Source organism: Mobula birostris, chromosome 2, assembly GCF_030028105.1.
Source record: "Mobula birostris isolate sMobBir1 chromosome 2, sMobBir1.hap1, whole genome shotgun sequence".
In the NCBI taxonomy this organism is placed as follows: Eukaryota; Metazoa; Chordata; class Chondrichthyes; order Myliobatiformes; family Myliobatidae; genus Mobula; species Mobula birostris.
Genome location: NC_092371.1, coordinates 115577017 through 115600949, shown reverse-complemented (window position 1 = coordinate 115600949; position 23933 = coordinate 115577017). Strand labels below are relative to the sequence as shown.

The following is a 23933-nucleotide window of genomic DNA, read 5'->3' as shown; positions in this document are numbered from 1 at the left end:
TTGAATTGACTTTATTACTTACATCCTTCATATACATGAGGAGTAAAAAGCTTTACGTTACGTCTCCATTCAAATGTGCAATGTGAAATTATAGTAATTTATAATAAATATTATGTATAACAAGATAGTCAATATAACATAGAAATACAGTTGTGTCAGCGTGAATTAATCAGTCTGATGGCCTGGTGGAAGAAGCTGTCCCAGAGCCTGTTGGTCCTGGTTTTTATGCTGCAGTACCGTTTCCCGGATGGTAGCAGCTGGAACAGTTTGTGGTCGGGGTGACTCAGGTCCCCAATGATCTTACAGGCCCTTTTTACACACCTGTCTCTGTAAATGTCCTGAATAGTGGGAAGTTCACATCTACAGATGTGCTGGGCTGTCCGCACCACTCTCTGCAGAGTCCTGCGATTGAAGGAAGTACAGTTCCCATACCAGGCAGTGATGCATCCAGTCAGGATGCTCTCAGTTGTATCCCTATAGAAAGTTCTTAGGATTTGGGGGCCCATACCAAACTTTTTCAATGGTCTGAGGTGAAAGAGGTGCTGTTGTGCCTTTCTCACCACACAGCTAGTGTGTACAGACCACATGAGATCCTTGGTGATATTTATGTTGAGGAATTTATAGCTGTTCACTCTCTCAACCCCAGATCCATTGATGTCTATAGGGTTTAGCCCGTCTCCATTCCTCCTCTAATCCACAACCAGCTCCTTTGATTTTGCAACATTGAGGGAGAGGTTGTTTTAATACCACTGTGCCAAGCTGATGACTTCCTCTCTGTAGGCTGCCTCATTATTATTTGAGATTTAGCCAATCAGTGTATTGTCGTCAGGTATAGGTATTGAATAACCTATAGCATTCTTTGCGATTGACTCGGGGAAAGTTACTCTGGTTGTTTAATGCTGAAAAACCAGTCGTGTCACAAGTTTTCATAACACTTCTTCCAGCTGATCCTTTTTGGGCATTGTTTCAATGGGAGAATCACACTTTGCAGTTTTATCCATAATTATCACGGTCTCAGTCCCAGTAATTTTAATCTCTGTTACCCAGGTGGTGGGTGCAGAGTAGTTCATTGTGCAGTTTAACCTCGTTCAAACTTGACACAAGGGCACTTCAGATCACGTCACCCTGAATCATTGCTAGAGAGGGGTTTTTAACTGTCATCGGGCCAGGTTGAAATCTGAATGTTGCTTGTCTTTTGAGCAGCACTGTGAGTGGGTTCAGGTTAATGGTACCTGGCATCCACAGGGTCGATTATTGCCTACAGAGCAGTAAAGGCTGTAGTCCAAGGGTTCCCAACCTGTTTTTATGCCGTGGAACCTTGCCATTAACCAATGGGTCTGTGAACTGTGGACCTCAGACCTGGGAATCCCTGCTGGTCTATGGTTGATGTCATCAGATAAGCAATTTGACCGGATGATGGATCGGACAAGATCTCAACATCTGCAAAATAAGATGATCTTCCATTACTGATCGGAGTGTGGAGTTGGTGCTGAGTAAATCAGGTTGTTCCTCGTCCCACTTACAGACTTGTCCTGCTGCTGCTGTTCTGCTCAGTAACATGTGGAAGTCACTATGTACCATTAAAGGTCCTCATAGAAAAGTCCCCTAGTTCCCATCAGTGGTGGGTACTCTGGTATATTCACTCGACTGGGGTAGCTGAGTGTTCAAAGAACTGAGCAAGTGTGCAGAGCAACACATACGTCATGACGAAGGGTCTCGGCCCGAAATGTCGACTGTACCTCTTCCTATAGATGCTGCCTGGCTGCCTCATTCACCAGCAATTTTTATGTGTGTTGCTTGAAATTCCAGCATCTGCAGATTTCCTCAAGTGTGCAGAGGCCTGGATTGCTGATTTGGAGAAAACACAGTGCCGGTTAGACAGCATCTGTGGAGGTAGAAGCAGAAATGGTGTTACAGACTGATGGAGTTTCAGCATTCGGAAAGACTAGATATCTGGTTGTTGAATCCATTGGCAGCTGTGTATCGTGTTTGGCTAGGCACTGAGTTGCTGTGTTCCTCACATTTACACTGGACTTCGTGGAGAGAGTGTAGATCAAAGACAGGTCAAAGTGGGATGGAGAATTGTCAAGGAAGAAGCAACGACTCATTCGAAGTGAAGTGACTGCTGTGCAGAATATCCCCATTCATCCCATAAAAGTGTAGCTTGCACTTGAATTCTGCATTTCTGACTTCTGTCTTTCGACCGCTGCACTGTTTCTTTGAAACACAGTCTAATCTTTGAGGAATTAGTGCCTCACCTTCCAGCCAGGCATGTTCCGGCCTTTGGGATGTAGCACTGAACTATTTCAGAAAGCCAGCCTTTCCAGTTTGGCAGGACCAGTTTTGAGGAAAACTCATCCTTCTGAAACTGTTCCTCTCTCCACAGGTGCTGCCTGACTGGCTGAGTGTTTCGAGCACTTTCAGTTTTCATTTCCAGAATGTGCAGATTGCTGCTTTTCCATTCCTGATCTGGAGATTTAAATTACAAATCCAGCTTAACAGATGAGAAGTATAAATACAAATAGTTAAATAAATGTAGAAATTAACCTAATAAGTTAGCATAATGATTGTGACAGAAGGTATATTATTTATATTTTAGGATCTAGATTGGCTGGACAGGAGTCTAGAACTGCTAATATAACTAATTCTTCACTGGGACAATTGGAGATAAGTTATGAATGTCTCGTAAAGGAGTAGTTTTTTTTTAAAAAGTCATCTCCCAAGATGCTACCAGCTCAATGGATAAAGAAAATTCTTTTTATATCTTGGTTATGTATGGCCTAATTCTTCGACCAGTCAGTGGTTACACAGGTAAAGCACCACGGGTTTCTGTTTGTGTAACTGGCTAATTTGGTCTTGAATGCTTGGCACTGCATGACAGGTTTGCGGTGTGGTCAGATGCACTTGGTTAAGTACCGTATCACACAATCTCTTAGGGCTGCGTCATGGCCAATTTGTTCCAATAAACTATAAATTGCAGTCATTCTTCGTGCTGAAGAGGAAGCTCACTTCCTGCGACAGGCCCTGCGTTTATTTCTGCGTAAACTGTACAGTTGGCAGCTCTCTGGAAGCTAGTCATGTGAGCTGAACGAGCACTAGTAATTACTGCAAATTCTACCAGTTGCCCGAGAGAACAACATGAGAAACCCCACTTCGGAAATTTTAGAATATAATACCAACTGATTTATTTTTTGCTCCATTTTGTTGCTGTGCCGAGGTTTTTTGCCCTGGAGTCCAATTTTCTTCTGCTCGATTATAAATTCCTGGGGATTTCAGTTGGAAGTGTGCTGTGAATTGAATTGTGTCTTCATGGTAGAAAATTGCTTTCGTTATTGCTTTGTCTGTCTGCCTTTAGCATGGGGGTGATTAGCGAGCTCATAAAATGAATGTGTACTCGTTGCCTGTGTGTGTTTTGGACATTGTCAAAATTGCAAGTATTACGGAACTCAATGGGAAAAGAATTTGAAGCTTAGCTGTTGGAAGCCGTGCAACTAAATGACCAGCTGAATACTCTGAAATGGGTTTAATTGTGGAGATGAATCGGATCAATGGAAGTCCCCAGGTGACGACAGGGTTCCATTCCTGAGAAGCCATGCTAATTGTAAGTAGGAAGTAAAGAGAACCAGCTGTAATAGGAGAGTGAGAGGGCACAGGAGGAGAAGCTGCCACCTAGCCTCACTGTCCAGAGAGTGAGTCTTCTGAGCATGCCCAGTTCTGCCCGGCTCATCCCAGCCCCTGACTATTGTGGCTTGAGGTGGGTGGGATAAGGAGAGAAATGCCCCAGTCCCATCTGGCAGAAGGTGCCTCCGGCAGCCCTCAAATTCAATTTGTCGGTCTCCAAATTGCTCGTTTGTTTGTGTGGGCCATCCTAAAGTCCAATGCTCATACCTGAGGAAGGCTTGTAAGCAATCTTTTGCATTGTCTTGAAAAGAGCAGAGTTCTCCCACTGTATTCGCCTGTTTGCTTGTCTCCACCAGCGTAGGTAAATCTGGGTATCTGGTCACAGCACTTTAGTCCCTTTTCTGCTCTGTTTCGTACATGACCACTGTGACTTCAAATCATCTGGCCCTGCCCCACTCTCATTCCCTCGGAGAAATGGAGAAACCTTGTGGGAATCAGGAAAAATCTGTAGAAGTACACACAAGTTGCTGGAGGAGGTCAGCTGGCCATGCAGCTTCTATGGAAACGAATGAACAGTTGACATTTCAGACCGAGATGCTTCTTCGGGACTGGAAAGGAGGTGGGAAGACGCCAGAATAAAACAAAAAGTTGGGGGAGAGGGTCGGAGGTCAAGCTACAAGGTGATGGATAGGAAAGACAAGGGGCTGAGAGGAAGGAATCTGATGGGAGAGGAGAGTGAACCACAGGAGAAAGGAAAATCTGTTGAAAATCCTTTCATCCTTATACTTTATACTTTTATACTTTATTGTCGCCAAACAATTGATACTAGGATGTACAGTCATCACAGCGATATTTGATTCTGCGCTTCCCGCTCCCTGGATTACAAATCGATAGCAAAATATTAAAAATTTTAATTATAAATCATAAATAGAAAATAGAAAAATGGGAAGTAAGGTAGTGCAAAAAAAAAACTGAGATGCAGATCCAGATATTTGGAGAGTACGGCCCAGATCCGGGTCAGGATCCGATGGTAGCCTAGAAAATTCCCAGAAGCCGCCATTTTCTAGAGGCCAGTAGTTTGCCCAGAAGCAGGTCCCCGTTCACCTTTTCCTAGCACTGAAAGGCAGGTGGACTTGGGATTGGTGGGAGGTGGCAGATAGGTGGGTTTTCCGAGGAGATGAGTTTCTGAAGTTGAGGAGAGCTGGGGAAGCCGTACTTTTTTCAGCTGCTGACACTGGCCGTCATTCATGCCCTTTCTGAATTGTCTTTGGAAGAAAAGCAGAATGAGCACTGAACAGCACAGGAACAGGCCTTCCAGCCCATCATGTCTGTGCTGACCACAATGTCAACCTCAAGTAATCCCATCTATTTGTATAGAGTTGGAAAAGCTCGACTAGTCTTGCGTCAAAGATGGTTCAGAGTAGTTGTGCAAGTAGTGTTACCAAGTCTTCTCTGGTTCAGGTGGGGGAGAAGCTGTACCCATTGAAATGATTCTAGGGCAGGGGTTCCCAACCTTTTTTGTGCTATGGACCAATACCATTGACTGAGGCATCTGTGAAACCCAGGTTGTGAACCCCTGTTCTGGGGAATGTAATGAGACACACAAAGCAGTGTTTCTGAAACTTCCTTTAGATTTGGTAGAAAAGATTCAGTCAGGAGCATCATGGATCGGTACTTGAGAGGGAATAATCTGCAGGTCCAAGATGATTGGTACTGATTACATTGCTGTGCTAGAAGCTGGCAGAGATTTGATGGCCAAACAATGGTCTCTGTGCTGGAGCAACTTTATGCTTTATCCAGCCCCCAGATGTAATTTAATAACCCTGAGGAGAACTTGCTGCATCTCTGACTACGCGCTCAGATAAGTGCTGTGTGTGCTTTTACACCCAGACGTCAACGCCTGCTCGAATTGAAGTTGACATTTAACAGCTGGGCCAGTAAATCATCCAGCTGTTTTCCATGTGTTTGCCAATGGCATCGATTGTCCATTGTGTGTGCTGTGAAGAGGTGAGGTCATCTGCATGTCCGACCAAATTACACAACAGCCACTTAGGTTCAGATGAACCCGAGGGAGTGAGCAAGTCATATGATTTCTGGGAGACGGCCTATTGCTAGTGTTTGATCTCAGCTGTAATGAAGAATTAGGCCATCAAGCAGCTAGGCTTGTATAACTCTATATTTCATAAATAGTTATTTAGCGATCAAAGTGCTGCTCCTAAACTCAAATGCCCCTGATTGGCATTTGGAAAATAGAACATAGAACAGAATAGTATGGGGACAGGTCTTTTGACCCATCATATCTGTGCCAACCATGATGCTAATCGAAACTACTCCCATCTGCCATATCCGTCTATTCCCTGCCTATTCATACGTTGTCTAAATGTCTATTAAGCATTGCTGTCATATCTACTGATGCCACATTCCAGGTAACCATCATTCTATGTGAAAAGAAAAAAAAACCTTGCCTCAAATCTGCTTTAAACTTTCCTCTTTTTCACTTTAAACCTATGCCATTTGGAATTTGGCATTTTCACTCTGAAGAGAACACTACTGTCTATCCCATGTGTAGAAGTCTTAGGAACTTGTAAATAAAAAAATTCTGTAAAGTGAAGATGCCTTCCAAATAATGAAATGAAAAGTTTCTAAATATCAAAAAATTACTATAAAGAGCAGTAAGCAGGGAAAAAAAATTAAATCAAATTAATATTTGGGGTGACCACTCTTTGCTTTTAAAATGGCATCAATTATCTTAGGTACATTTTTATTAAGAAAATTGGCTGGTAGTTTGTTCAATGCATCTTGAAGAATTTGCAGCAGTTCCTCAGTAAACTTGGCTCTCTTGCTCCTGTCTCTCCAGGTAATCTCATCCAGCTCGATGTTGAGATCAGGGCTGTATGGAGACCATACTATCTGAAACCATGCTTCAAAGAAAAAATCTATAGTAGCTTAGACTTTTGCACAGTACTGTATGCCTTTCATAACTTTTTTACATACTCCTATCGAGTTGCCCCTTGGCCACTGACACTGCAGAGAAAATGATCTGAATTTGTCCAACTTTTCCTCATCAGTAATACACTGCAAACCAGACAACATCTTGGTGGACATCTACACCTTCTCAGGCCTCCACAGTTGGTACTCACATGTGACTAACAAGCTTCCTGTTGCTGTAACATGACTTGCCAACGTTCTGACAGACGAAGGCAAGTGTGCCTCACGCTGCCTCGTTTATCTCCCTATCTACTTGTTCTGCTGCCTTCATGGACCTACGGACTTGCATCTGAAGATCCCAGTGTACATCAATGCTGCTGAGATTCCTAACTTTGCACTTGTCCAGATAAAACTCCATCTGCCATTTCTCTGCCCAAATTTCTGACTGATCTATCTCCCGATATATCCGTGGGCAACCTTCTTCACCATCAACAACGCCACCACTTTTTGAGTCCTCAACAAACTAACTAATTGTACCACCTACATTACAGACAACAGAACTCTTCGTACGAATCCTTGAGGTTGGTGATCAATAGTTAGAAAAACACTCCTCCCGCACCCACCCCCGCCACCACCACTATCCTCTGTCTTATGACCAAGGCAATTTTGGATCCAGTTTTCAAATCACCATGTGACTTAATCGCCTGGACCAGTTTACAAGGAGAGAACTTGTCAAATGCCTTACCAAAGTACTCTGACCAGGACAACATCTACGGTCCTGCCCTCATCAAACATCTTCATTGGCTCCTCGGGGAAAAAAGCAAAGAGAATGTTTGACACAGACACACAGGGGATTTTATTGTTTTTTTTTGTCTTCCAGCACTCCACCCATGGCTGGAGGACACAAAGATCTCTGTGAAGGCTCCAGCAATCTCTTCACTTTTTCCACCTCTGTATCCTGGGATAGATCCCATCAGACCCAATGCATCTTAATGTATTTCAAGATATCACAGCCTTCTTAATATTGATACCTCACGAGTGCCATTGTACTCCTCCCTAATCTCGCCATCATCCCTCTCCTCCTGCTTGGAGAATACCAATGCTAAGGAGTTCACCCACATCCTGACTCTATGCATGAAATCCCTCCTTTGTCCTCGAATGGAGCTACTCTTTCCATAGCTACCCACTTTGCCCTTTTTATGTATAAAGTGCCACTTAGAAACCTTTAATGAAAAATGTGGACTACTTACCATCCCTTTGTTTGATTCCGAAAAACTGATAGCTTCTAATTTGTTTCAGATCGCTTAATAATTTGTTTCACTTCAATCAGTAGCCTGTAACTTCCCTTTCAGAGTCGAGCTTTTGAATGGCATGGCGTTTTTGCGGTCTGAACTGGAGTCTCAAAGGTCTAGGATGGGGGGTTGTGGCCTGGCACATACAGGCCAGACCGAGGCAGCGGGGCCTGGGTTGAAAAATGGGGAATGAGCCAATGTTTGGCTGCTGGAGCAGACTTGGAGGCAGTTGGAAGTGGCAGAGCTGAAGCAGCAGGGCTTGGGCCCAAGTGTGAAGAAGGAGCTGAGGTTTGACCAGTTAAAGCACTGGGGTGAACTGAGGCAGCAGTTCCCAGGCCTGAGAGCATAGGGAAAGTGCGCATGGCAACTAAGTGCTCACGAAGCCCAAGTGAATGGAACTCAACAATCTCCCATCCTTTTTATGTACAAACGTTTGTATATTAAAAAATATTTAACAAAAAACAGTTCCAATGTCCATTAGGATATGGGAATCAGTTTCGACCCTTGATGTTACTACAGTTCTTAAGGTAGCAAATGCTTTCACTAAGTGCCTTTAGCAGCACAAGAGCTGTTGCTTCCTTCTTTGTCAGGCAGTCAGCGAGTTGTTCCTTTGTAGTTGACCATAGCATGTGATGAACTGTATGTGCTCAGAGGAGTTCCTTGAAGCTTCTTACCTCTAGGTGAAGCCTCTTCTCTGTCACTGACTTGGTGGATTTGATAGCATCAACCAAAGAATAGTTATCTGTGACACAAGTTATCTGTAGACTGTCCTTCTTTGGCTCACCATAGAAAATCTCTGAATAGAGTGTGGCCAGATAACCAGCATTGTCAAGACCTTCAGACATTGCAAGAGTTTCTCCTGAAAGCATACTACGTACAACTCTTTGGATGCTTCTTGATTGGCAACAGTGAGGGAAAATCTTCCCTCTTCTCCCATTGGTACAGTAAAATGTCTTCCTTTAGGATCTCCATCAGAGAGATTTACAAGTGAGGCATCACTGAAGACAACAAGCTTCAGTGAGCTATCCTTTCCAAGCCTTTGAAACTTCAAGACTACTTTTTCAGATAGAATTCTGCGCACTATCTTGTTTGCCTCATGTAAAGTTTGTACTTGTGGCAGTTTTTGTGCTGGTTGCCAAGTTGCAGGCATCAAACATGATATCAGGTCGGCTCTGTCTTGCCTTCCATAAAATCTGACCAATTTTTTGACTTGAGTTGCTCAGCTCCAGCTTCACTGAGGGGTGCATCCCATTGTGTGGCATGTGATGATTCCATGCTGATTGACTGAAGATTCCTGATGTAGCTTTCTTGGTGCAGTTGTACAGTTCCATCAGCAGCAAGGATGTCTAACCCTACGTAGCAGAATCTGTCATGTTCCTCAGGTCCAACCAGAAAGGCTGACTTCAGCTGAGGGATAACTGTTATAGCCAAGTTTTGTGAGCCTCCCCATATGAAGTCGTCCACATGACAGGCAAGTACTCCAATCTCATGACATCCTGAATCTTGCCTGTCAAAAAAAAAAACCAGCTGGATCCACTTGTGGCATCTTTCCACCTGTTTTCAACATTATTTCATCAATGTTTTTATACCAGTTGAGTGACGCATCTGCTGGACCATACACTTTTAGAGTTTCCACAGTGTTCCTTCACTTCTGGCTTCAAACAGGGGTTGAATGTAAATGTCACCTGACAGCTCCATTCTCTGTGAGAATGTGGATTTTATGTCTGTGGAATGGGCTTGCCAATGCTTTTGATGTATCACTGAGAGAGGTTGTCGAGGAGACTTTGATGCGCATCTTGGTGAGTCTTTTCAGAGTTCTACGTTCAGTTCCTCAAAACCTCTAGCCACCAGACGTACTTTTGGTATAATTCCTGTCAGGGTTTCTTTCAGAGTACATGCACATCTTGCAGACACTGTCTTTTGGCCAATGTCTCTGACTTCCTCAAACACTCTATCATTTCTCCAACTACTAATTTCATCCTGATTTGCAGGTTCAAATGACACCTCCTTAGTTACTAGGATATCTTCATCTTAACATTTTTCAGATGGTCCAGCCTGATCTATACTTGATTCAATATGAAGTCTGTCTGCACGTGACATGTCAACTGACTCTGCAGTACCAGCGTCCGCAACTGGTTCTGGGTAATGCAGGGTGTACTAGCCTTTGCTTCTCCCAGTGGCTTTTGCTTCAACTTTGTATGAGATACCTGTGGCTTGGTCTACAAGTCTCACAGTTTGCCCTCTTTTAAGACTGAGACTTTCATGCTGTCTTTGCACTTTTGATGATTTCTGTTCAAGCTACTCTGTTGGGTCCTTAGCTGCACTCTCCTCACCCCTGTCCGTGCTATGTGACCGTGTGCGGGGTAAGTGTTTTTCATTTTTTTGTGTCATTCTCCACGGAGTTCTGATGATCTTCAGTTTGTGCTTTACGTAGTCTGGAATGATGCACTCTCACATATGCACCTTCATTATCTCACGAATACCACAACTCCATCGTGACCAATGACAACTCCAGGACCTTTCCATTCTGTACGGTCTGCTCTTTTGTAATGCACTCTGACCCCTGTCTCATGTTTCTCATCTGTAGGGTGACCTGTGCCCTTGGTGTGCCACGAATTCTCTCTGAACACTCTGCTTCAGTGAAGGGCTTCCTTGATACTGAAGTATATTTCCCAACCCATTCACTCCGTGTCGTGCCCTCTAGAGCAGGTGGTCTGTCAACCACTACAGATGGAAGGTTTGGATTCTGGCTGAACACAAGTTGATACGGGCTATAGCCGTGTACATTGTGCTTGGAATTCTTCACCATAATGGCCCAGTCCAGGGCTGTGTTTCATTGCTTTTCTTTACCTTCAGTAAGTATTTGATTGTGTCACTCTAGAAGTCCATTACTCCAAGGACTATATGCCGCTGTTGTCTTTGTTTCAAGGTTTTATTATCTCTGAAATCATCATTATTAAATTCACTACCGTTATCACTGAATACTTTCCGAGGTGGGCCATGCACACTTATCCTGGAATTGATGAAGTTTTTTACTGTCTTTTGAGTGTCTTTGTGTGTTTACTTTGCTACCGGCACTGAAATGTGTGAACTCATCAGTGATGTAGAGATATCACACTCCTTGCTTGAGTTCAGGTAGGTCTGCAGCTACTGTTTCATTGTATTCAGATGCTAGTGGCGGACCAACCATAGGCCTGGGCGTGGGCTTTTCAAACTTTTAGCATGTCTCACAGCTGTCTATTATCTGCTTTAGAATGCAAAAATAACCTGCATCTTTGTTTCTTGAACTCCTGAGGTCTGCTTGTGAAGTCTGAGCAACACTTTTTGTGTTTATCATCTGTGGTCATGTTTTGTGTTACAGTTGGTACTTCATTCTCACATTGGTTTTCCGTGATTTCTTCATCTGTAGTGTCCACACAGTAATGTCCAGAGCTGGTGAGCTCAAGAGATACTGGCTTTTGCAACATCGTTGTTTGGTCATTCTCCATATCCAATATTGTTCCCACTTTCTTTAGGGAAGATTTACTCAAGCATAATAGAATGTTCACTGGTACCATCTCCATTTTGATGAAGCATTTTGTCGGCCCTACTCTTGTGGGAATTTTCACATTTTTGGTAGAGTGCACAGTTTTCCATCTCCAAATTTGAATGCTTTGTTACCAGGTGTATCCGTGTTCACTAGTTTACGTTATTCTGGTTTTGTTCACTTACATAGCTTTCAAGCCATTTTTCTCCACACACTGTGCATGTGCATGCTCTTGTCAATAACAGCAGGTCCTGGAGATTCTGTCATTTAAATCTCTGCCTCAGATGTCTCTGCATTAGTAAGTGATTCCTTCACAATCAATGTGATATGACAGTCTTCTATGTTATTTTCTTCAGTTCAGTTCTGTGTGGACAGTTTCTTGTCCCATTTAAGCATTTTGACAAACCGCACATTTCGATCTCCTGCCAAGCTTGTTTAGTGGATTTGTTCCAGGTAATGGTACTCTCGTCTGGTCACTCTGGGACCTATTCTTGCTAAACTCTCGTTTCTGCTCAGTGAAGTATGCCATTTCCTGACTCAAACTAATTCCATCTGTTGTCTTGGCAACACACATCAAAGTTGCTGGTGAACGCAGCAGGCCAGGCAGCATCTCTAGGAAGAGGTACAGTCGACGTTTCAGGCCGAGACCCTTCGTCAGGACTGGCGAAGGGTCTCGGCCTGAAATGTCGACTGTATCTTCTTCCTAGAGATGCTGCCTGGCCTGCTGCGTTCACTAGCAACTTTGATGTGTGTTGCTTGAATTTCCAGCATCTGCAGAATTCCTGTTGTTTGTTGTCTTGGCAGCCTTTTCTCCAAAAATCCCCTTCAATGCCGATTTCCTAGATGCAAATATAAGTTCTGTGCGTGCAGTTAATACTAGCTGTCTGTCCTTGTGTCTAGACATGCATTATCCAACAATTTAAAAGTTAATACTGCATCAGAAAGTACCATTTTGTGTTTGCGTATGCAACTGTACTTTTGTTCAAAATCAATAATATACTCCATATTTCTAGAACAGTCTCTGGAAAATTTGACGCAGTCTAAATATGCCTCATAAATCCGATCCTTTTCATTATTCAGAAAAGCTGAGTCAGGTGTATTTATTAGCATATTCATACCATCATCTTTGTTCAAGTCCTCCACCGACGTTCCCTTCCCAGTCTCTCTCTAGTGGTTCCCAAAAGCGGCAGCACAGCTGTTTCTTCTCGACTCTGTAACGCGGGTCCATGTTCCAATTTCATTTTTCCAGCTTTCGTAAGGCTTACTCTCGTCGAGTGCTGGCGGGGTCCTGTAATTAGGAACCAGCCTCTGCTACCACGTTTAATGCTCAAGCAATGAAGACAAGATTTTCTTTCGTTTTAACAACTTTGCTTTCTCCAATATAGTTCAGTGTATAAAGGCTGCTATCTTCTTGCCCGCAACTTCCCTCCAGCCCTCGCACACTTGCCCTTACTGGGGAAAGTGCACATGCCCTTATCAGGGGAAGTGCACGTATCAACCAAATGCTTACGTAGCGCAGATGAACAGAACTCAACCACTAGAAGGGCTGAGTCTTCTAGACCAGTTCCTATCTTTCTGTGCTCTTATCTTGCTACTTGGATATGATCTGTATTAAATAAATGCTCAGTCTTATAAAGCACAAAATCGTTTGTTAAGTACTTTGAGCCTGCAAAGGATGTTGCTACCATTGCTGATTATTGCCCCCTTCATAACTTGTAAAGGAAATACTAAGTTAATCAAACATCTTATTTCTCCTGCCCCACCCCACATCTCAAAGTCAACATCATTTCTGGCATCTTCCCCTTTCATTTTCAATTCTGAAGGGTCTTGGCCCAATTTCCGAAGATGCTGCTGGGACCTCTTGAGTTTCTCCAGCATTTTGTGTGTGTTGCTCTGCATTTCTAGCATCTGCAGACTTTCTTGTGATTATAATTTCCTAGATTCTGAACCATTGATGCAATCTACTGTCAGATGAGGCTGCTGACAATCTGTTCTTCAAGTATGGAACAGTAGGGCCTTTTTATAGAAGAATTCTGCGCAAGAGGATCAAGGCGTGAATATTTTTCATTTTATAGTGATCAATAACCCGGCTATTAATCCTACATCTATAGATCTCTGAGCTAAGGTGCCAGTCAGTGGGGAGTCTCGGTCGTTGGAGCATAGGTTGGAGAGTTGGCTGCGGAGGCCGGCGTCCATGTTGCTGGCACTTCCCTGTAAGGACGCTGAATGAATTTAGTTGTCCATGACTCCTGGCGCACAGAGGGGAGGCTTCAGGTAATATTTATCCTGAGCTGTGGTTTTTTTTCAAACAGTAGAAATCACTTGCATAACTTAAAGGAGACAGCACACCCGGAAGTTTAACTTGTGCACCGAGTTAGCACTCTTCCTCACTTGCCATGCCTCCATGGTATTGTACTGAATGGCATCAAAAACACACCAAACTGATAACAAATAATAATATTGAAAGTAGAGAGAGAAGCAAAGCTAGTTTAGACATTGCTTAGGTAAACCCATGAACACCACCTCACTGCTATTTTCTTCTGTTTTTGTACTCCTTATTGAATTTAACTTTTCAATATTTCTATACTCAGTGTAATTTATAGTTTTGTTATTATGTATTGTCCTGTACTGCTGCATAACAGCATATTTCATGACTTACGTCAGTGACATCAAACCTGATTCTGATGTTGGATGTGATTTAATATTATATGAGGATGGGGTATCCAGAATTCAGGTGTTTTCCACCTTCTGTCCACCTGGGTCTGTCCAAGAAGCGGCTCCACAGTAGAGTGCACTAGATCTGTCTGACTGGTTTCTCAAGAGGATCTGTGGGCTACAGCTCAAGAGATGGTCGTTCACCTGCAGGTGAATCATGAACTGAGAATGGTCTCCTGTTAGATCTCCCCCCCTCTCCCTCTGTCGTTTTGCTTGACTGATTTCAGAAATGTGCTTTGATGCTAGTGGTGGTAGGATTGCTGTAATGCTGACCGTTCATGCTGTCCGTGTGAAGTTTGTGTATTCTGGCAGGGAAACTCCAGTTTCCACCTACATCCTAAAAGACTAATTGGGGGAGGGAGAGCTGAATGCGATATGAGAATAAAATAAACCAAGATTATTTATGTCTTCTCACCTGTCTGTCACCTCCTCCTTCCTTTTCACCCTTCCACTCTCCTCTCCTATCAGGTTCCTTCCTCTCCAGCCCTTTATCTTTCTTGCCACTCCTGGCTTTACCTATCACCTTCTAGCTATTCTCCTTCCTCTCCCCCCCACTTTTTTATTCTGGCATCTTCCCCCTTCCTTTTCAGTACTGAAGAAGGTTCTTGGCTCGAAGCATCGACTGTCTGCTGCCTGACCTGCTGAGTTCCTCCAATATTTTGTGCGTGTTGCTCAGGATTAGTGAAGATGGGTGCTTGACCGTCAGTGTAGCCTTGATGGGCCAAAATGCCTGTTCCTGCTGTATCTCTTTCTGACTATGGCAGTTTTCAATTTACAGTTTCTGTGGGAAAAGTTTTATTTTTCCCATTGCTGTTTTAATCTTCATGATGCTGTGAACGTGAAACCTCTCATAATGGACTCTCTCAGAAGTGAGGCCAGCCCAGCATGCACGTTTATTTATCCAGGCCTCTGATGTGGACTTCAGTATTACAGTCAGCATTTATTGTCTGCCCCCAGTGGACCCCAGACTAAATCGACCACATTAGCAGGAGCACAGACAGAATAGGGAAAGACAAATGATTTCCCCCTCTGAGTGACGTTTGTGAACTAGGTGGGAGCTTACAACAGTACACCAGTTCCAAACCCAGCTTTTACCTCACAGTTTTACTGAATTAAACTCAAATTTTAATCCCCCACCTCCCGCACTGGGACTTGAACTCATGCCTCAAGATGGGTGGTTCAGAATGCTGACTACTATTCCAGTACTTCAACCACCATGCCTGTGTACCCCAGAGCAGGGCTCTTCGTGGACCTGGACAAAATCCCCATTCTGAAAATATTAAGAATAAAGTTTGTGATGAGAGTCCTTTGTTGAGGTACATGACTTAATCCCACTATCCCTTCCAGAATGAAGTCCATACGCCTACAGGTCGTAGCTATTCAGGAACAACCCTCATGCCCTGCATCCAAAACTGTTTCAATCAGTGGTCTTCTAGACCAGGGGTTCCCAACGTGGGATCCACGGACCCCCTCGGTTAATGGTAAGGCTCCATGGCATAAAAAAAGTTTGGGAAACACAGTTCTAGACACTGTCATCTAGGTGGAAAAATATTTTCCATCTCCCACTCTATTCCTTCCACCAGCTACTTTTGATCTATTTGACCCCTCTGCTTGAGGAAGTCTTTCTTAATTTACCTTGGCTAACTTCATACACCTGAAGTAAGTTTCCCCTGGGCTACCTCTGTTCCAAAGATAACAAGCCCAGTCTCTCACACCTTACTTCACAGCTACAGTCCTGGCAACATTTTTATAAACTTCTCCATTGCCGTGACATTTGGTTGTAATGTGGTAACCAAAACTGCATGCGGTACCCAAGCTGTGGCTTACTAAGTGTGTATTTAACCTCCCTGCTCTGTTATGTACTGAGATTAATGATAAAGAGTTCCCAATGTCTTTTTAACCTGCTTGACTCTAATGCAAGTGAGTCTTGTCCCTCACTCATTGCCATATCCCCTTTATCCTTGTAACATTACAATGAATCCTCTGTACCTGTGGTTGGTCCCTTTATATGCCAAGGATGCAATAGCCACTCAGTACTGCTCAAAACCTTTCCTGCTTCAGCCTAATTAATGGAACGCGGGGATTTGACAGTGGTCCAGATTTCACAGAGCAGGTCTTGCCACTGATAGAGTTAATCTGCCTAACCTAAGCTTGTACCTTTCTCTGAAGAACAACCAACAACGTTTTTAAAAAATCCTTTTGGAACCAATGACAAGGCAACACCAGTAGCTTGATGAACATAATGGGGTCACGTGGATGGGTCAGAACACATCCTGGCTCTTAACCAGCTGAGGGAACCTTTGACAGATGGCAAAGCCTCTTCCCTAACTTCTGCTGAAGCTGTCAAAGCTACTGAAAGTCCTTTCTAGTTAGCTTTCAAAACCTGAGAAGAAAACTCATCCATGTCTCTCTGTCTCTCTCTGTGTCTCTCTCTGTGTCTCTCTGTCTCTCTCATAATTTCTCACAGCCAAAACCCAACTACGTTCTTGGTGGATAAAAGTGCTTCCATGTATCACTTTAACTTTAGCCTATGTGTGCTCTCTAGTTATTGATATTGCAATAGGGAAGGGCTTCTCACAATCTACAGTGTTTATGCCCCTCATAATTTTGTATCCCTCAGTTAGGAACTCCTTTCCACCCTCCGTCTCCTCTGGTGAAACCCAGCCTTATCCAGTCTCTCCATGTTAATAACACATTCCATCTGAGGCAGCACCCTAGTGAATCTCTTCTGCACGCTCTTCTCTGCCATCATGTTTGTCCATTAGTGTGACGGTCAGAGATGCTGCACTCCTCCCGTTGTGGCCTCACCAGCATTTTATAAAGTTCTCTCTATTCTTGAACCCTCTGCTGCACCTAGTGAAGGCCAGTATCCTGTACATCATCATGACCACATTTTATGCTTGTGCTGCCATCTTTACATTGAGCATACAAATCATTGAGAAGATGGCCGGCCCGATGGAGCTGACTGAGCGTAATTAATGTTTCTTTGCGGGGAACGGTGGCCCGGGGGAAGACATTGATGTTAGTTCACTTATTTGGAGAATTTTGCAGATGCAGCTTGTGGTATCTCTCCAATACCTTGAGATGCCTGTTGTAAACAGCCAGGTCTCAGAAGCATCATGGGGGACAGGGGTTGTTGCTGCCCAGTCAACCATTTGTTTTGCTCCAAGTTTGAAGTCTATCTTCAGACACTCAAGGAAATGACTGATGCCTGCCTTCATGGAGAGGTGTGCCAGAACAAGCCCTGGCTTTCTCAGCAGCTGAGAAATGCATTTGACAGAGGCTAAATGAGAAGTGAGCTTCAAGTGGAACTTCGTAGGATAGTAGAAGGGCTGAGGTGTAGTATGGTGCAGAGGGAGCAGAGTGGAAGCACCATCAGGGATCCCTACCGACCAGGCCACATCCACCATCAGGGATCCCTACCGACCAGGCCACATCCACCATCAGGGATCCATACCGACCAGGCCACATCCACCATCAGGGATCCGTACCGACCAGGCCACATCCATCATCAGGGATCCCTACCAACCAGGCCATGCTCTTTCTCACTGCTGCCATCAGGAAGGAGGAGCCTCAGGACCCATGCCACCAGGTTTAGGAACATCAGGCTCTTGAACTGGGGGTGGGGGGGAGCGGGACAACTTCACTCACCCTATCACTGAACTGTTCCCACAGCCTATGGACTCACTTTCAAGGATACTTCTCATGTTCTTGATATTTATTGCTTATTTATTTGTTATTATTATCATCATCATTTTTTTGGTTTTGTACTTGCATAGTTGTCTTTTGCACATTGGTTGTTCATCCATCCTGTTAGCAGCCGTCTTTTATTGATTCTATTGTTGCATGTATTTACTGTGAATACCTGCAAGAAAATGAATTTCAGGGTTGTATATGTGACACAGATGTTCTTTGATAATTTACTTTGAACTTTTAACCTAGGTTTTGTGGACTTTGAGTGTAAGAGCAATCCTCTTGTATGCTTCAGTGAATGAGCGGACGTGACTTAGAGGCCAGCTTCTGAACACGTGTACAAGCTCTGTTTACACACTGCAGCACAATTAATGAGGGGGGAGTGACCTCGGTTCTGGAGTGGAGTAGCACAGGTTGAACAGTTTCCCCGCTAAGTCCTCTAGATTAGCTCCACTCCAACAGAAAGCTGTAATGCACCATACACGACACATTGTTGTGTTGGACTGCAGACTGCTGCAACATTCATTGACTCGGGAACTTGGACTATTCTTTTTCTCTGTGTGACTGTACTTTACTGCTGTTCTATACTGCTGTTCTATATATGCTGTCTGTGCCTTGTGCTGTGTATGACTGTTGGTACTGTGTTTTGTACCTTGGCCCTGGAGTAATGCTCTCTTGTTTGGCTGTACTCATGAGTATTCATGAATGGTTGAATGACGATTAAACTTGAACACTATAAAGGGAGAAGCGGCTGCAGGTGAGCAATGGAGTTGCAAGTGTTACAGCAGGCTTTTGGATTGGGGCAGTGATTGAAAGCAAGGCATGCTGTCTCAGACTGTCTCTGTCTCTGTCAGCATACTGTAGTCAGTTAGCATTGGCCACAGTTGTATGATTCTTCCTCCAGTGAAGCAAACTTGGTTGTGTTGTCAATAAATCTGTGTTGGATATTTCCCTCTTGAGCTGAACAATGACCTCTTGCCAACAGAATGGAAGCCGCAAGATGCCAGCTTTGGGCTGAATTTCAATATCTGTTTCCTGCCCTACACCCAGCAGCGTAACAGTGCAGTTGAAACCAATTTAGCAGCCAGGGTTTCAAGCTTAAAACTATGCAGGACTGTCACATAGGATATCCTGTAAAAGCAGCAAGTGCTGGGCACACATCTGTGGCAAGAGAAACAGAAACAGGGTTTCAGGTGAAAGACCCTCGATAAAACTTTTTCCAGAGTATTTCCCATCTCTGCCCGAAGATGCAGCCTCACCTGCTGAGTATTTTCAGTCATTTCTAGTTTAGACCCAGCATCTGCAGTTCTTTTTTTGGATAGGCTGCCTCAGCTGGTTGAACATGCTTCATTTTCAAATGATTTGTATCTGGGATTGGTCTGAGTGGGTTAACTGGTGGTTATATAAATAAATTGCCCAGAACTACCCAGCCTACCCATGTTTGACTTTATAACTATCCTCTAATTGAGATTGTCGCAAATGACCTCAGCTGTGCAAGAGATGAGCATATGGGATAGCAGCTGGTTGGGGGCATACCTTTTCCTCCCTTTCTTCTAGAGCACTAAGCCCCTCCCATAACACTTGAAACCCCATTCTCCATCTTCGGTCAATCCGCCTCCCCGGTGAAAACACAGTTTGTGGGTATTCTTTCATGATATGATCCTCTCTTTGGTGGCCAAGTGAATGCTGTGCAGGACACCTCGGTTCACAAGTTCCAGGGATTTTCTTTCCCGCTCTCACCTCACACCCTCAGCTCTCGGGCTCCTGCATTTTCAACTTTTTTTTATTACTAATTTTTTTATTACAACACCAACAAATTACATTCAATACAACCAATTGCCAATTACAATTTGACTGTTTAACCCAGCCACCTCCCCAACCTTCATCGCCATCCCCCCTCTACCCCTCTCTCCCTCCATCTCTCTCTCCTCCACCAAACAACCAAGTAGTAGTGCATACACAGACAAAGCATTCCTATTTTAACAAAAGATCTTTTAAGTTAGATATCAAATTTGTCCACATTAAGATTGTGTTTGGTCGTGCATCATTTACTCTTGCTGATGAAAGTTCCAGGTAAGAAATGTCCAAAAAGCTCCGAAGCCAGTGAGTATTTGAAATATCATGGGGAGGTTTCCAGCGCTGGACTACAATCTTCTTAGCTGCAGTCAGGCCTACCAGCCAGATTTTGCATGTTTTTTTCCGTAAGGGAAAAGGGGGAGTCATCATTTAGAAGATGTACAGCAGGGTCCATTGGTAATTGTACCCCCGTTAGTTCTGTAAGAGTACTGATCAAACTTCAGAAAGTTGAAGTTTGATAAAAAGATCACTGTTCTGAGCCGCAGTTCTGCTGCTCCTCCTCAGAAGCTGCCTGACCAGCTGAGTATTTCCAGTATCTGCAGAATACTCCATTTCAATTTCTGCAGTCCTTTACTACTTGTGACGATTGAGCTTCATTTACTTTTCATCACATTTACAAAGCTCTGAAATGCTTTCTCCTGACATAGATGCAATAAAACTCTCTCACCCACCTCCAACAAGCATATTTCTGAAGCCTTTTTTTTTACATGGTCGCATTATATGGAGAGGCTCTCCCTGCACGTATAAAAAAAGTCATCAGACTTGTAAGGGGCTGGCTGACAGGTCGAACTGAAATGTTTCAGGAACCTATATGTGTTGCTCTAGATTTTAACAAAATTTTTTGTTTTTAATTTTTGGGTCAAATGAGAGAGAGAAGGTGGGCTCTCACCATGTACTGACAATAATAATGACCTAAGGTTGTCAATACCCTGGTAAGTTAAATCCTGAGCACCTTGGTGGATGTGATGCAGTTAATTTAAGCAGAGAGTGATCACCTGCCTTGTCCACTGCTTACTCGCAGAAATTATCATAGAATTACGGGCGTTTATAGTGCAGGATGTGGTCATTCTGGCTGCCCTATGTAACCCAGTTAATAAAGGGTTATATCCTGATCCCAGCCCTCAGGGTGTGATGCTGTCACTGCTTGGGTGCATACTTGAGTAGGTTAAAGGTTTATACCTAAATCATTCTTTCAGGCAGCAAGTTTCAGACCCACACCAAACTCTGAGTGATTTTCGTTTAGTTTCCAGCAACCTCCCTCTAATTGCCTTGCGCCTCCAGCTACTTACCTCTCTGCTTCATTCATATTCACTGTCCAAAGCTCTCAATCTAACGTATGCAATTAAATTTCCCCTCAATCTCCTTCAGGCATGCTTTATTTAGAACAATTTTTCCCATGTAACTAAAATCCTTTGACCCAAACATCATCTGCACCAGACAGAGCAAAAGAAGATTGATACCAGCATGCCTTTCTGTATTGTAGAGATCTCAACAGGTTGCCATACTGTGACAGGGATCTAACTAGTCCAGTTCCAGAACTGTAGCTCATTTACAGCAAAATGAGTAAGGTACTATGTACATTGCTACTATCAGGCATATGTTAATTTACAGTTAAATTCCAACTGTTTGGAAACCTGATGGTTTAGCATCTGACTCATTGAGTCTCTGTTTCCTACAGACTTTTAAATTCACCAGGCTCCCTTTAAATCCAACTATATTTTAAAATTGGAGAGAGGTGTGCACACAGAGAACGGTGGGTGCGTGGAATGAACTGCCGGTGGCGGTAGTGGAAGCGGATACAATAGGGTCTTTTAGGAGCCTCTTGGATAGGTACATGGAGTTTAGAAAAATAGACGGCTATGCGCTAGGGAATTCCAGGCAGTCTCTAGAGTAGGTTACATGGTCGGTGCAACATTGTGGGCTGAGGGGCCTGTAATGTGCTGTAAATTTCTATGTTCTATGCAAAATTTAAAATATGTTATACCATGTGACGTAATAAAGTGAATTATAAGCATGTTGGTGCATTAAAAGGAGTAACATTGAACAACCTGTAAAAGCTGCCAGTTCAGCATCACAAAAACTCTGTGATAACTCTGGGTTATCAGAGTTTTACTGTATTCAGAAATCAGGGCAAAGTTGTCAAAATGTGCTTTCTCAAGTGGGATAATAGTCCTTGCCATCAGTGACCAGAAGTGAAAGGTGGTGATACTGGAAATCTGACCAGACTCTATGTCAAGGTTTGAGTGTGTGATGTCTCATTTAAAGAACGAGTGGGACTCTGCAGAAACTGAGATTGCAGAGACAGTTGATTGTAGAGTTTAAGTGTCACGTTTTAAAAAGTGAGCAGGGCCTGTTAGAACATTCCATGGGGCTTAAGATTATTTAGATAATTGGGCACTTGGTAAGGGCTAATGAAAGTAAGTTAGATTTAAGTGGAGCAGCCATTGTTTGAGTGGGACAGGGTTAGAGTGGTGAACAGATGCTCTGGTGAGAAGAGGCAGAGGCTGGGCTGAGGTTTCTGTCAGGGTTCTCTTTCTTAGTCTAGAGTAGTGAGAATGGATCCCAGGTCAGTGATGTGCTCCTTGTGCAAGGTGAGAGAGCTCTGGGAGACTCTATCTCCTGCATTGCTGTGTCTGCAAAAGATGCACCTTGGCACAGCACCTTACAGACCGTGTTGGGGAACTGGAGCTGGATGACCTTCAGTTCGTTTGGGCGAATGAGGAGGTGATAGATAAGAACTACAGGGAGGTAGTCACACCTAAGATGCAGGAGGCAAGTAGCTGGGCGACTGTTAAGAGAGGGAAAGGGAACAGGCAGATAGTGTGGAGTACCCCCATTCTCCTTACTAACAACTATACTGCATTGATGCTGTTGGGGAGGAGGGAAGGAAATGGCCTACCAGGGGAAAGCTTCAGCGAGCAGGTCTGTAGGTCAGAGTATGGATCTATGACTCAGAAGGGAAGGGGGAGAAGAGGAGTACAGTGCTGATAGGTGCAAATGGACAAGGTTGGCTCATTCAGACCGTCAGGAGGCACGGGATGCAGGGAAACTTGGCTGCATGGATTCAGAACTGGCTTGTCCACGGAAGACAGAGGATGGTAGTAGGTGGAGCGGATTCTGCTTGGAGGTCAGTGACCACTGGTGTTCCACAGGGATCTCTTCTGGAACTCCTGCTCTTTGTGATTTTTATAAATGACTTGGATGAGGAAGTGGAAGGGTGGATTAATAAGTTTGCATGCAGCACGGAAGCTGTTGGTGTTAAGTATAGCCGTAGCTTACAGTGGAACATTGGTAGGATGCAGAGCTGGACTGAGAAGTGGCAGATTAAGTTCTATCTGGAAAAGTGTGAAGTGGTTCACTTTGGAAGATCACCCTTGAAGGCAGAATACAAGGTTAATGGTAGGATTCTTCACAGTGTGCAGGAACAGGGGGATCCTTAGATCCCTCAGAGCCGCAGTACTTGATAATAGGGTTGTTGAGAAGGCATATGGTGTGTTGGGCTTCACTGGTCTGGGGATTGAGTTCAAGAACCGCGACAGTTCTGTGAAACTCTGATTAGACCACATTTGGAATATTGTGTTCAGTTGTGGTGGACTCATTATAGGAAAGGCATGAAAGCTTCAGAGTGGGTGCAGAGGAGAGGCAATTTACCAGGACGCTGCCTGGATTAGAGCGCATGTTTTATGACGATAGGTTGAGCAAGCTAGGGCGAAGGAGAATGAGAGGCGACTTGATAGGCTGTATAAGAAAATAAAAGACAGAGGTAGAGTAGACAGCCAAAGACTCCCGCCCCCCGCCGCCCACTGGTGGAAATGGCTAATATGAGGGGGCATAACTTTAAGGAAGAGAGAGGTGGGATTTTTACACAGAGTGAAATGTGCTGCAGGGGGTTGTGGTAGAGGTATATAAATTAGGGACATTTAAAAGACTCTGAGCTAGGCATGTGGATGAAAGAAAATGGTTTATTTAAGAGGGAAGGGTTATATTGAAGTTACAGCAGGTTAAACGATGGGCAGAACATCGTGGGCCAAAGGGCCTGTACTGTGCTGTACTGTTCCATGTTGTATGTCTCTGGGCCAGGTAGGGAAGTATCTTTTATCCCACAAATATGCAGGTCTCTGTTCCCATTGTCTATTTTTATAAAACCACTTCCAGTTTACCTTGCCTCTTTTCAATCTTTGTGCCAAAATGTGACAGTTGATGCCTCTCCGTGTTGCCTTTCATCGGCTGCCTATCTGCCCACTCCACCAACCTGTCTGTCGTCTCTGTAGTTTATTCCTGTCCTGCTCACAGTTCACACT

At 43.9% G+C, this 23933-nt stretch overlaps 1 protein-coding gene across 7 annotated transcripts in view; it reads left to right on the top strand.

The window, feature by feature from the left end:
* The window catches only part of LOC140190165 (tyrosine-protein kinase Fyn), a 233482-nt gene that overhangs the window by 100921 nt on the left and 108628 nt on the right, over window positions 1–23933 (top strand). The window lies entirely within an intron of this gene.